Here is a 14,307-nt window from a genome sequence, read left to right as displayed (position 1 = left end):
ATGGAAGTTGATAGTCGTGTTGCCATGTGTCGTAGTAGAATCACGTTGTTGAGTAGCATGGTGGTATAGTCGTGCGGCATGAAGTTGACATGCGATATGTTTCGTGTTGATGGTTGTTGCTGATGAGTGAGGTAATCTCTTATATGATAAGTGATCGTTGTTTGTGCTGGTTTATATTGCGAAGTTGGTGTTTATGTGATAGCTGTAAGAGTCGATATATATATATATATATATATAGAGCGTTAGACAGTGATGATGATGACATGGGGGATGGCATTTCGGGGGAGTAGTGACTTGAGTCGGAAGAATAGTGATGTCGTGTTTTCCCGTGTCTTGTGCGTTGAGATAGGTGAGTTGCACTTCGGGGACGAAGTTCTTTTTAGGGGGGGAAGACTGTAATACCCGCCCTTTTAGAGACCCTTTGACCAGCGTTGACTGACCTTGGGAGAGGGAATAGTTCCTAAAAGTGCGTGCCAGACCTATCTTGGGTTACGAGTTATGGGTGGTACTCGATAGAGTAGAGGCCACTCGATCGAGTAGCGTGGTTACTCGATCGAGTATGGGGTCACTCGATCGAGTATGTGGGATACTCGATCGAGTATCGGGTTTTCAGCGAGGGTTTTTAATCGCGTTTTGTTAAATCCGCAAATCATTTCCGCATCATTCCTTCCATCCTTTAGTCGCCTCTTTCCCTTCCCTTCACCATAAAACCTCCATGGAAGCCCTTTTGAAGGCCCTTGTGCCTTAGGAGAGCATAGCTTGAGTCGAGTAGCGGTCTTTCGCCGGGTTTCTCCTTGTAGATATGTTGTCATCATCATCCATATCCTTGTCTTTGCAGTTAGGGTTTGCTTGTTAGTAATAGATGATTGTGTTGTGGTTATAGGCTTTGCTTGATTGCTGGATATGTCATATGTTGGCATGGATTGGTTGCAGTTTCTTAAAGGTAGGTTCGCCTACTCAGTTTCTGTAGATGGTCTAGTGTGTCGGTTGTTGTGGTTGTATTGTGGTTGTCATGTATTGTCATATTCATATTGCAGCGGTTGTTGATTGATTGTTGTTGATGGTTGTGATTGTTTGTCTCTGGTTCTCGAGATGCGTTCTCGGCTGAGTGGAGTCACTTGCGGGAGTGGCTTCACGCCCTAGTTTCGCCCTTCGTGGAACCCGCCACGGAAGGGGATGTGCACATTAATGGGACAGAGTTATCGCTCGGTATGATGAGCGGGGATTTGGTGGGTACGGCTGCGGTCCCCCACTGGTAGGGCTGGTCCAGTGGACAGTCGGTGACGGAGATTGATCGGTGTGGGTGTGCTTGTGTGTGACTGATTGTGTTGTATTGTATTGTTAAGTGTTGTCGGCATTGTTGCATCTTATCTCAGTACTGACCTTGTGTGGTTGTCTTGTTGTTTTATGTGTCTGCCGTGATCCCTTATGGTGAGCAGTCTGTCTTGGCAGGTGTTGATATCGTTGATAGCTGGAGTCCGGGCAGGGATGAGTCTTCACGAGATTTGATAGTTATAGCGAGTAGTCTTTGAGTTGTATCTTTTATTTCATCAGTTGGGTTAAAATCACTTGTAATATAACATAATAGTTCTTTTATCGACATTTGATTATTACTGTCCTCGGGTAACCGAGGTGGTAATGCCCTTATATGTTAAGGAAGGCCTAGTTAAGGCTCCTCTGGATATGGGGGTGTTAGAGTAGGACCCATTATATATTGATATAATGGTAAAATATTACTTAATAGTTAAGTGTATAATATTTGTTAATTTGTATCATATAATTGTTATATGATCACATTAATACTTAATTACACAAGATAATTAAGCATACGATTTAAACGCATTTGTCGGACAAATACGGAAAATCAAAACGGACCACCTATTTTGCATAGGTGGCCCGTTTTTTTTTTAGTAGACAAACATAATGATATTTGTTCTTTTCTAAAATCACACTTTACTAGTGAAAGTGACTAGTCCTACAAGCTTTAATCATCATGCATTCCACTATCACACTACCCATTATGCATGACATTATTTTAAGTGAAAAATTAACCCACATATATGGGTGTGTGCCGTTAGGTTGACAGAGTGACAAGAAAAGTTGTTTTCATTTTTCCTCTATAATTCACATGCAAACCTCTCACTATTATCTCACTACAACCATATTAGATTATCTAAATACTAAGGTAGTAATTCAAATAATATTAAGGGTTATTACTTATTTTATCTAGTTAATGAAATTAGTAATTTTTGGGTGAAATCTTGGTGCAACTAAGAGGAGGTTCTCACAATATTGAGACAAGGAGGATCATCCATTTACTTTGAGCTCAAGAACAAGTAAGAAAGGTGTTCTTACTTGTGCTCTTAAACCGATTTCATCAATGTAAGGAGCATTTTCTATATTTATCTATTTACATTTTGTTATGCATGCATAAGATCATCATATTTAATTTATGAGTAATTAGATATAAAATTAAAGAGTTTAATTTGAGGGTTAATGAATCCTTTCAACTGTCACATTGTTGAGACGGGCCTTGCTCTCCTTTCTCACGCCAATCTCCCTCCGACACTATGGCCTTTTGCCTTTAGCGCCGCTACTTATCTTACAAACCGACTTCCCACACCCACACTTGATGGTCAGTCACCTTATTTCAAGCTTCTTAATACACAACCTGATTATACGAAATTACATAATTTCGGATGTTTGTGCTATCCGTGGTTACGACCTTATACCAAACACAAAATGGAAACCCGCTCCTTACCTAATGTATTTATTGGTTAATCCACAACTCAAAGTGCCTTCCATTGTCTTGATCCCAAAACCCATCGTATCTATACGTCTCGTCATGTTCGTTTTGTAGATGATGACTACCCCTACTCTCGTCTTAGTTCACCCTCATCACTCACCTTTCCTCACACTAATCATGCTGATGGGTGTACCCTCTCTATATCGGTGTTACAATTAGCACCAAACCCATCTACCACCCCTAATGAACCTGCCTCAAACACCACTCCACTCACCAGCTCGTCCCAAAATACCCCAAGCACCAGTACCTCCGCTGCCTCAACCAACCCTTACCCCACAACCTCCTCTCCTGCCTCGCCATCTACGCCATATTTTGATCCCTCCGCTGCCCCTCACCACAACAGCACGCCCATTCCACCTCGCACCAGACATGCTCCACCTTCCCCACCCCCTCCCCCACGAACAGTTGTCACCCGACTGACAAATGACATACGAAAACCTAATCCTAAGTATGCTAACCTCGCCTAAACCAATCCTTCACCACACGCTTTACTAAACACCACAAAACAGGCCCTCATCCAACCTTAGTGGCGTGCTGCTATGCAGGAAGAATTTAATGCTCTTGCGCGTAATAACACTTGGTATCTTGTTCCACGGCAACAATCCCATAATGTTATTGGATGCAAATGGGTATACTACATCAAGTATAATCCGGATGGCACTCTCAAGCAACACAAAGCACGACTAGTTGCCAAAGGGTTCCATCAAAGACCGGGCATTGATTATACCGAAACATTTAGTCCGGTTGTCAAACCAACCACCGTTAGGCTCATTCTATCTCTTGTCATTGCTCACTCTTGGACTCTCCGTCAACTCGATGTCAACAACGCTTTCCTCCAAGGTAATCTCTCGGACACTGTCTATATGGTTCAACCACCAGGTTTTGTTGATCCCACAAAACCATATTATATTTGCCAATTAAACAAGGCTATTTATGGACTTAAACAAGCTCCGAGAGCTTGGTATATGGAACTCAAAACCTACTTACGGACCTATGATTTTCGCCAATCAATATCATATTCCTCCTTATTTATACTTAAAACCAAAGCAATGCACATTTATGTCTTAGTTTATGTAGACAATATCATCGTCACTAGACCAAACCCGAATATATTACAAACATTTATCACCAATCTAGCAGCCCTATTTTCCATTAAGGATCTTGGTCCCTTATCCTACTTCTTAGGTGTTGAAGTCATACCAAATGTTAATGGCCTACAGCTAAACCAATCCAAATACATCACTGACCTCCTTCAAGAACACCATATGGCTGATGCTAAACCAACCTCCACTCCCATGGCAACCTACCCGCCACTACTCCGGGATTTTGGGCATCCCCATTCTCAACCAAACTGAATACCGAACAATTGTTGGTAGCCTTCAGTACTTTTCTCTCACACGACCCAACATTGCCTTTACAGTTAATCGTCTTGCTTAATTTCTCCATCACCCTACCTCCCTCCACTGGACAACCCTCAAAAGACTCCTCTGTTACCTCCATGGCACTGTCACTCATGGTATTCAAATATATCGCAATACACCCCTATGCCTTCACGCCTTTTGTGATGCCGACTGGGCTGGTGACACAGATAATTATGTCTCCACCTCAGGTTACATCATTTACCTTGGTCGAAACCCTATATCATGGTCTTCGAAGAAGCAACGAGTTCTAGCTCGATCCACTACCGAAACAGAATATAAAGCTCTTGCTGACACCACCGCTGAAACTCTTTGGTTATGTTCCCTCCTTAATGAGCTCGACATTACCATCACCAAGCCACCTGCAATATATTGTGACAACCATTCCGCCACACACTACGCTGCCAATTCGGTGTTCCACTCGAGAATGAAGCACCTTGCCTTGTCGTTTCATTTTGTCCGTGAACGGGTGCAAAGCCAGACCATTTGATACCCGTCGTTGTGAGTACCAAAAATAATATTTATAAAACCTATTAAAACTAACAGAAGCTAGTGGTAACAGGGTCGAACCACAGGGAGGCGAATGTAATTATAGTTGTCTAATTTCAGTCTAAGGTAACAGTATGTGGGGATTGATTGATTTGAGTGATCTATAGCTAAAGCAATAAAAGAAAAATAAACTAAATAGTCGATGAAATCAAGAATAAAAAGGGGTGCTAAGATGGTCGGTTCACTATAGTTTCGGCGGCAGCATACTAGGTAGGTCTAAATCAAACACGTGAGACGGGAAAATAAGAAGTCCTCTCGGTCCACTCTCACAAGTAGCATCTCTCGATCTCGCTACAGGTCCCTAATATCACTAATACTAACTTTCGTCCTGAAAAGTGACTCAAAAGGCTAAACTAGCATATCTTTCGATCTCGCTAATCTAGTCGTCTCAATTAGGTAGACTATCTCCCTTCCCTATCTTTCGATCTTTATTGGGTCGGTCAAATCCTAAACATTCAACTAGTCGCGTGCACTCGATTCGTCAAATATAGAAATTAAATTAATTAAAACGAAGCATATCGCACGAGGCCAGTCGATCGACCAAGGTAAGCGGTCGATCGACCGTGGCGCGATTCAGGTTTCCCTATTCTAATGCCGCCTAATCTACAGATCCCCTACATCCTAGCACGAATAATTTAGCTACTCATGTTATTGATAAAAACAACAACAATATTAATGAATAAAGCTACTGGATTCATGCTTGAAATAGTTAAATAACAAATAACAATAAACGATAATCGGCTTCGGGAAATTAACTAGCAATTCTATACTATTAACGAAATATAAGCAATACCGTGAAGAGGATTTGCAGAAGAGAGATCAAAAACTGATTGCAAAACGAACTTTATTAATGAAAGAACAATAATCTAAAGAACCCTAATTATTTCCCTAAAGTTTTCTGATAAAAGACTTGATGAATAATGCCTAAAGTGAGTTACGTTATATAGAAAATATACGTAACACTTATTACTAAAACCTAAATACAATGGGCTTTGAACTTCTCGATCTTTTAATTCACGTCTGAAAGAGCGTCTTGGTCGATCGACCAATCAAGGCAGTCGATCGACTGCTCTTCGCGGAACAGTGGCTACTGGAACTCGTGGGTTGGTCGATCGACTATGGGCAGCGGTCGATCGACTGAAGTAGCTGATATTTGACTTCTAACTTCTCGTGGATTTGTCTTCTGGGCCTCGAAATGCGCACCAAGCTCGTTCCTTGAGCAACTACTTCATGTCAAATGCAATGCAAGATACTCGGGGACGGATTTGGCTCAATATCTACTCATTTCCGCATAAATCTGCAATATTATATAAAAATACGAAAGTAGACGAAATGAGGCAAATAGTAGCCTTAAACCACATAAATGAGCTCTGAAATGCGTGTAAAATAGGGTGTAAAACATCATATAATTGACACGCATCAAACTTCCCCAAACCAAACCCTTGCTTGTCCCCAAGCAAGAACTAGACTTGATCCTAAAACCTAATAGAACGAGTTCAATCTCAGAACGAAATGCAAACCGAATAGCCTAAACCAATTTAATGCAATAACCAACAATCAATTAGCGTATGAATCATGCAAACGAGTTATGGAGTCGTTAAAAACTGTTGAACCGTCAACTATAGAGACTTATCAAAATGGACTCTCACGGGACGCTCAAATCACTCAATAAATACAGGTGAATATATGTGAAAGATAGAAAGAATTCATTTTGTTAGTGACACTCACCTAACTACGACCTATAAGAACATGCCTGCAATCTAATATGAAAATAACCTCTACAACCGTACATATGCATTCCAACCAAACAAATGACCATGACACATGCCGAGGTATATATGGATATGTGAGGTAATGGGTAAGAAGAGGCAAAGATAATTATGGGAGTGTGGAGGTACATGTGATCAAGCTAGTACCCAACAAAACCATTTGACAACATCCGCTTCCTTACTCATAATCAACAATAAAACCCGGTGCTAATTAGAAGCACAAATCTCACAATCTTCATAATAATCAATCAACTCCCCATAAGATACAAATGAAACATGGGAGCAAAAATCGCCATGTGAATAAAGACTTGAATCATGCGAATTGATTTCTTTTCTTCTCGGGCATCGGTCGATCGACCAAGTAGAGCAGTCGATCGACTGCATTAAACAGTACATCACTCTCTTTTTTTTCGAATCATTTTTTCACTTCTATTTTATTTTTCTTTTCTATTTCTATTTCCTTTTTTCCTTCCTTCCTTTTTCATCTTCTCAATCATCATCTCAAGACGAGCATATGCCACCAAAAACGAAGTAACAATCCCAAAAACGTAAACTACTAGCTTGACAAGGGCAGGCTAAATGTAGGATGTAGTTAACGGGACAAAAAGGCTATTTTTGGCAGTGTGGAGCTTATGGGCAAAATGGATAAAGGAAGACCTCTACCACATGTGTCAACTAACCACAAACCGAATGCATACAGGTATTAAGCAGATCAAATTCATATTTATGCATATTTATGTAACATGTCTCATAAGGAGAACTACTCACAATCCTAGATGAACTGGTCATGGATGTCACCAGTTATAGGCTCTAAATCTCAAAAAGTGATGTAGTTTGCCAAAATCTAAGTCAAGTCTCAAGTTCAGCAAGAAATTTAACGAAAACTCGTAGACTATGCATATGTGATTCTACTAATAACATGTCAATTTAGCAAGGCTTAGACATAAAACAGCTGCAAATGCAATGTCATCATTTAAATACTACCGTTCCGACTCGACCTATATGCTAAAATAAACGTGCAATTTTTTGAAATTTTTTAAATTTTTTCAGTTTTTTTGAATTTTCTGTAGAAATTGGAGAAATTAAACAACAATGCAAGACAAAATGTAAACGTGAATGCAAGCAAATGAAATGCAACGCAAAACCCTTCCCCAAACCAAATCGCACAATGTCTCCATTGTGCAAAATCATGTAATGAAGAAAAGGAGAAACGGGAATTTGCGAGAAAATTAAGTAAATAAGGTATGAAGTAAGGACAGGAACTCACAAGACTTTAAGCGCAGCAAAAGGAAACCTCCCCAAACCAGCGTGAGCTAGGAGGTTTCAGTAGCCAGCAGTGCTACTAATAGGTACCTGAAAAGACAACAATACCACGCATAAAACCGAGAAAGCAATGTGGGAGCGGTAATTACGTGCATAAGATGAAGAAATTGAAGAAAACGAAATTATGTCGGAAAATAAAGAGGAGGAAAGACTCCCTCAATTCCGCAAAACGACCAAACACAGCAGGGGAAAGGTCGTGAACAGGTACAGCAGCGACAACGATCGATCGACCATAGAAGGCAGTCGATCGACCGGAATGAACAGGAATAGAAGCTCCAGGAAGTCGCACCTCAGTCGATCGACCAGGGTAGGCGGTCGATCGACTGGAAATACTGCTGTAATTTTCTGATTTCTTCGAATTAGCTCGAGAACTTGAGCTAGTATGGTCTATAAACCTGCAAACGCACATAATACCACTCCCAAAATTGCGCAAAACCCAAAGTAATTGTATAAAGCATTAAAAATCCTAAGCGAACTTAAAATGCGAAGTCTCGCGCACACAAGACAATAAAAAGTTCAACGAAAGCAATAAAGTGTATAGTTTTTGAAAAAGTCTTAATCAACTAATAGTTGATCAAGAATGGCCACGGAATGGCCCACTTGGTCGCTTACACGGCTACAAGAGGTAGCCTCAATAGTGCTCATCTTCTCAGCTGCACTCTTCTCAGCTCCAGCATCCGCATAACTCAACGGATCAACATGTCGGACATCTTCCCACTCAATGACCTCTTCGGACTCGTCGGAATCCAGATCAGACTCCGTTGCTTTGACTGGCTCATTTTCGGGCTCCTCATCCGTGCCATAGCTAAGGCATCCTAGGCCGCCTCTTTGAACGATTGTCTCCTTCACAGCTGGAGCAACATGTGGCTCTTCCTTCCCCAAACCAGCTCCTGCAATATCTAAAACAGAAGAATCTTCCTCCACTTTGCTCCCAGTTTGGGGCGGAGGTGTCACAACAGGAGTAGGGGTAGAGATAGGCATATCAGGAAGTATAAAATAAGATTTCTTTTCAGAAACCGTATTGAAAGTGACGGGCCACATGGGGTCTTTCTTCCTAGCTGTCTGGGCAAAGACAATGGAGTGCTTCCCTACCTTAAAGGTCAAAGTACCCGAACCAACATCAATAACTGCACCAGCAGTGTGCATGAATGGTCTACCTATAATAATAGGAATGTGGGCATCTTCGGGCATATCTAGTACCACGAAGTCAACAGGGAAGAAGAACTTCCCTATTTGCACGAGAATGCCCTCTAAGACTCCTATTGGCTGGACCGCAGAACAATCAGCCATCTGTACTGTCATGTTCGTGACTGCAAACCTATTCAACTTTAACGTCCTAGCAAGACTCAAAGGCATTACACTAATACTGGCTCCTAGGTCACATAAGGCTTTCTCAATAGGAAAGGTGCCAATATTACATGGGACTGAAAAACTACCTGGGTCTTAGGGGTGCAGTATGGGTCAAATAAGAACATGACTCCTCAGTGAGTGCGACAGTGTGCACAGTTTCAAGTGACTTCTTTTTAGACAAAAGTTGTTTCATGAACTTCATGTAAGCAGGCACTTGATTAACTAACTCGAGAAAAGGAACTTGCACATTTAAGCTACGGATAACATTTTCAAACTTATTAAATGATACCTATTCCTTCGTCGGCACTAATCTCTCCGGATAGGGGGCTGAAAGTAGCAACTTAGCCCTCTCCTCTAAATCTCTCGTGCCGGCATCGGTGGATTTAGGCTGAAAATCCACCACCTTCTCCTTGTTGTAGCTTGACCCTTCTTCAGACCGTCTCAAATGTGAACCATTAATCGACAAAGGGTCGTACTTCGGAACCGGAACTGACCCATCAGCATTTGGCTCTCGCCTCAATATTTTCGGGGCAGTAGTACCCCGAAACAAGTGGTCCCTCAAGTTATTAGGCATTGGAGGACGAAAGAAATCACTTTCAGCAGCTTGGTCAGTCGATCGACCAGGTTGCTCAGTCGATCGTCTGACTTCTACAGGAACAGTAGCTTCTGGTTGTCGTGGACCAGTCGATCGATTGGGTATGTCAGTCGATCGACTGACATACCTGCTGATCGTCTTTTTCTTGTTTTTGTTCGCCACAGCCTTCTCTTTGCTTGGTTCCCTCATCCTTTTCAGTGACGTCCTCAACCATAATGGGCCCATCAAGGGTAGACCCACTCCTCAAAGTAATGGCATTAAGGGTCTCCTTTTGGTCCGTCTGAGTCGGTAAATGTTCCGGAGCTCGAGTTGTATTCTTGCTAGCCAATTGGGCAATTTGGCTCTCTAACATCTTCATCCCGGCCTCTCTAGCCTGGGGTTCCTTCAGCAACAAATACTTCAACTCATTGAAATCAGAACCTTGGGCTTGTTGCTGCTGCTGTGGGATATACGGAGGCTTTTGGTACTGTTGTTGCTTATGAGGGGGCACATAGTTCTGCTGCTGTTCTTCTTTCTTTGTGGAGGTTGAGTCGGATTCAAGACATTTTGGCTACTCCACCTCAAGTTTGGGTGGACATTCGGCTCATAGTAAGTGTTTGTCTGCCTATAATGTTGAAAGGCAAAGACAAGACTCAAAGGGACCGGGACAATTATCGAAACATGTCCCTCGGCTCCACATCTTTTACGGACGAAAGGACCGTCAAACAAACATTCACATGGTAGATCCCTCCTTTTGAAGCTCCTCCCAACTCGTACTTATCAAATCTCGCCGTGAGAGCCTCTAATGCAGCTACAGAAGGAGATTCAGCAGCTCTCCTTTGATTCCCCCTGGAATTTCCATACTCAGCTTTATGGGTGGCCAAGTCATCAATGATCTTCCACCCCTTAGTCTCTCCCATATTCTCCTGGAATCTGCCACTAGCTGCCGCATCCAGGATAGCCCTCTGATCGTCATAGAGCCCATTATAGAACTGATTGCATAGGCTCCACTTCTCGAACCCATGGTGCGGAATAGTTCTCACCAGCTTCTTGAAACGGACCCATGCCTCATGAAAGTTCTCATCCGGACCCTGTTTAAAGCTCGTGATCTGAGCTCTAATGGCGTTCGACTTCGAGGCAGAAAAGTATTTCTTGTAAAATGCCAAGGCCAACGAATTCCAGTCGGTGATCCCATTAGCAGCTCGGTCCAGGTCTCTATACCACTCCCTTGCGGCATCACAGAGTGAGAATATAAACATTGTCTCCTTTACCTGGTCCTGGGTCACACCGGTCGGCGGGGGTATAGAGCAACAATAATCAATAAATATCTCCATATGCTTGGCTGCATCTTCATTTGCAGCTCCCCCGAATTGGTTTCTCTCAACCTAGTTGATATAAGAAGGCTTCAGTTCGAATTTCCTATCAGCTCCCGGTAATTTGAACCCCTTGTATAGATTTGCAGCTGTCGGCTCAGAGTGACTTGCTATAGTCGCTTCTTCAGCCATCTCTAGAAAATCAGGAGAAGTGACGGTCTCAGCTGATGAAGTAGAAATAGGAGATGAAGGTGGATCCTCCTCAAATAGAGCGTTCTCGTAGTAACTAGACAGAGTACTCAGCTCTTCCTCTGTCGGCAATACCCTAGATGATCGCCTCAACTCGCGCAAAGTCTTCTCAATCTTAGGATTGAACGGTACTAATTCACCACCCTGTGACCTGCGCATAAGAGGAAACTACAAAAAGAATATGAGAATAGTTTAAGGAACGAATGTTCCTTAAACTAAGAAACAAACTAAAATGAAACAACTAAAAATTAGAACAATTGCCTCCCCGGCAACGGCGCCAAAATTTAATACCCGTCGTTGTGAGTACCAAAAATAATATTTATAAAACCTATTAAAACTAACAGAAGCTAGTGGTAACAGGGTCGAACCACAGGGAGGCGAATGTAATTAATAGTTGTCTAATTTCAGTCTAAGGTAACAGTATGTGGGGGTTGATTGATTTGAGTGATCTATAGCTAAAGCAATAAATGTAAAATAAACTAAACAGTAGATGAAATCAAGAATAAAAAGGGGTGCTAAGATGGTCGGTTCACTATAGTTTCGGCGGCAGCATACTAGGTAGGTCTAAATCAAACACGTGAGACGGGAAAATAAGAGGTCCTCTCGGTCCACTCTCACAAGTAGCATCTCTCGATCTCGCTACAGGTCCCTAATATCACTAATACTAACTTTCGTCCTGAAAAGTGACTCAAAAGGCTAAACTAGCATATCTTTCGATCTCGCTAATCTAGTCGTCTCAATTAGGTAGGCTATCTCCCTTCCCTATCTTTCGATCTTTATTAGGTCGGTCAAATCCTAAACATTCAACTAGTCGCGTGCACTCGATTCGTCAAATATAGAAATTAAATTAATTAAAACGAAGCATATCTCACGAGGCCAGTCGATCGACCAAGGTAAGCGGTCGATCGACCGTGGCACGATTCTGGGTTCCCTATTCTAATGCCGCCTAATCTACAGATCCCCTACATCCTAGCACGAATAATTTAGCTACTCATGTTATTGATAAAAACAACAACAATATTAATGAATAAAGCTACTGGATTCATGCTTGAAATAGTTAAATAACAAATAACAATAAACGATAATCGGCTTCGGGAAATTAACTAGCAATTCTATACTATTAACGAAATATAAGCAATGAACTGAATATTGAAACAGATGAATACCGTGAAGAGGATTTGCAGAAGAGAGATCAAAAACTGATTGCAAAACGAACTTTATTAATGAAAGAACAATAATCTAAAGAACCCTAATTATTTCCCTAAAGTTTTCTGATAAAAGACTTGATGAATAATGCCTAAAGTCAGTTACGTTATATAGAAAATATACGTAACACTTATTACTAAAACCTAAATACAATGGGCTTTGAACTTCTCGATCTTTTAATTCACGTCTGAAAGAGCGTCTTGGTCGATCGACCAATCAAGGCAGTCGATCGACTGCTCTTCGCTGAACAGTGGCTACTGGAACTCGTGGGTTGGTCGATCGACTATGGGCGTGATCGATCGATCAAGTAGCGATATTTGACTTCTAACTTCTCGTGGATTTGTCTTCCGGGCCTCGAAATGCGCACCAAGCTCGTTCCTTGAGCAACTACTTCATGTCAAATGCAATGCAAGATACTCGGGGACGGATTTGGCTCAATATCTACTCATTTCCGCATAAATCTGCAATATTATATAAAAATACGAAAGTAGACGAAATGGGGCAAATAGTAGCCTTAAACCACATAAATGAGCTCTGAAATGCGTGTAAAATAGGGTGTAAAACATCATATAATTTACACGCATCACCATTCGTGTCCAACACATCTCAAGCAAAGATCAACTAGCTGACGCACTCACAAAACCACTACATACAGCTAGATGTCATGAACTACGACTCAAGATCGGACTTCTAACCCGGCAGTCCGACTTGCAGGGGCGTATTAGGAATATACCAGAAGATAATTCACAAGATCAATCAATCTCTACAATCAATAATATACAATTCATTACTCTTATCCTACAGGGTTAACGCATAGTACTTCTGGTCATAATGCATCTATGTAACGAGATGCTTTATCTCTTGCATTCCGAGGTAATTTATTGACTCGAACATCAGTGAGAGGGGGCAGCATCAGCATGAGTCTCAGTAGCAGAAGCAGACTTGGGTTCTGTTCTAGGGAAATGTGACTGGTTTAAGGTATTTCCTGAGATTGCTTTCTCGGGGAGGGAGGCCAGTGCCGTGTGTTACGATGTTGGATGTTGATAAAGTTGTGGATCTTGAGGAGATTGACGAATTGCCGAATTGCGTGTTGTGGATGAAGATGAGGAGGAAGAATAAGATGGTGAAATTGGTAACAAGTTGGATGTGTTTGATTTGAATAATGATGCGTCTTTTGATTATGTTACAAACATTATCATTATCATACTTACTATACATCTTTGGAACAATCAAAGCCTTGCTTAGGTCTATTAATGTCTTTAGAGCTGCACCATTTTTGCAGTGGCGTCTATTTGCATTGTTTTGTTTTTTGTTAGTGTTTTTTTGTTATATTATTGCTAGTAGGGTCATTATTAATCAAGCAAGGCTGTATTAATAATTGAAATTCAATGTTTTTTCATTGTCGCTTGGAGTTATCTTTAATATTACGGTGAATTGGTGAATAAGAGTTTAATTGGTAACCAGATGATATAAGTGTTGAATTGTTAATGTGTCGCTCATGTTTCGTAGGCCATGATAAAGAAAAGAACAGAATTAGGGAATAGTAGTAAGTTGTATTCATATGTTTGATCGATTTTTCTAATTCGCTGATTGAAGCTATATGTACAATTGTAATAAGGCGGTATTAAGCAAGAATTTGTGTGTAGCTTATATCTTATATAGGAATTAACCCAAAGACAAGGACCTATACTATCAGTTTTTTTCCAGATAAGGACTTGAACTTTAAAATTTTACGATATTTACATTTTCC

The sequence above is a fragment of the Silene latifolia genome, chromosome 9 (genome assembly GCF_048544455.1).
Source record: "Silene latifolia isolate original U9 population chromosome 9, ASM4854445v1, whole genome shotgun sequence".
Lineage (NCBI taxonomy): Eukaryota > Viridiplantae > Streptophyta > Magnoliopsida > Caryophyllales > Caryophyllaceae > Silene > Silene latifolia.
The sequence above is the reverse complement of the archived record's forward strand: the minus strand, read 5'-3'. Positions refer to the sequence as shown.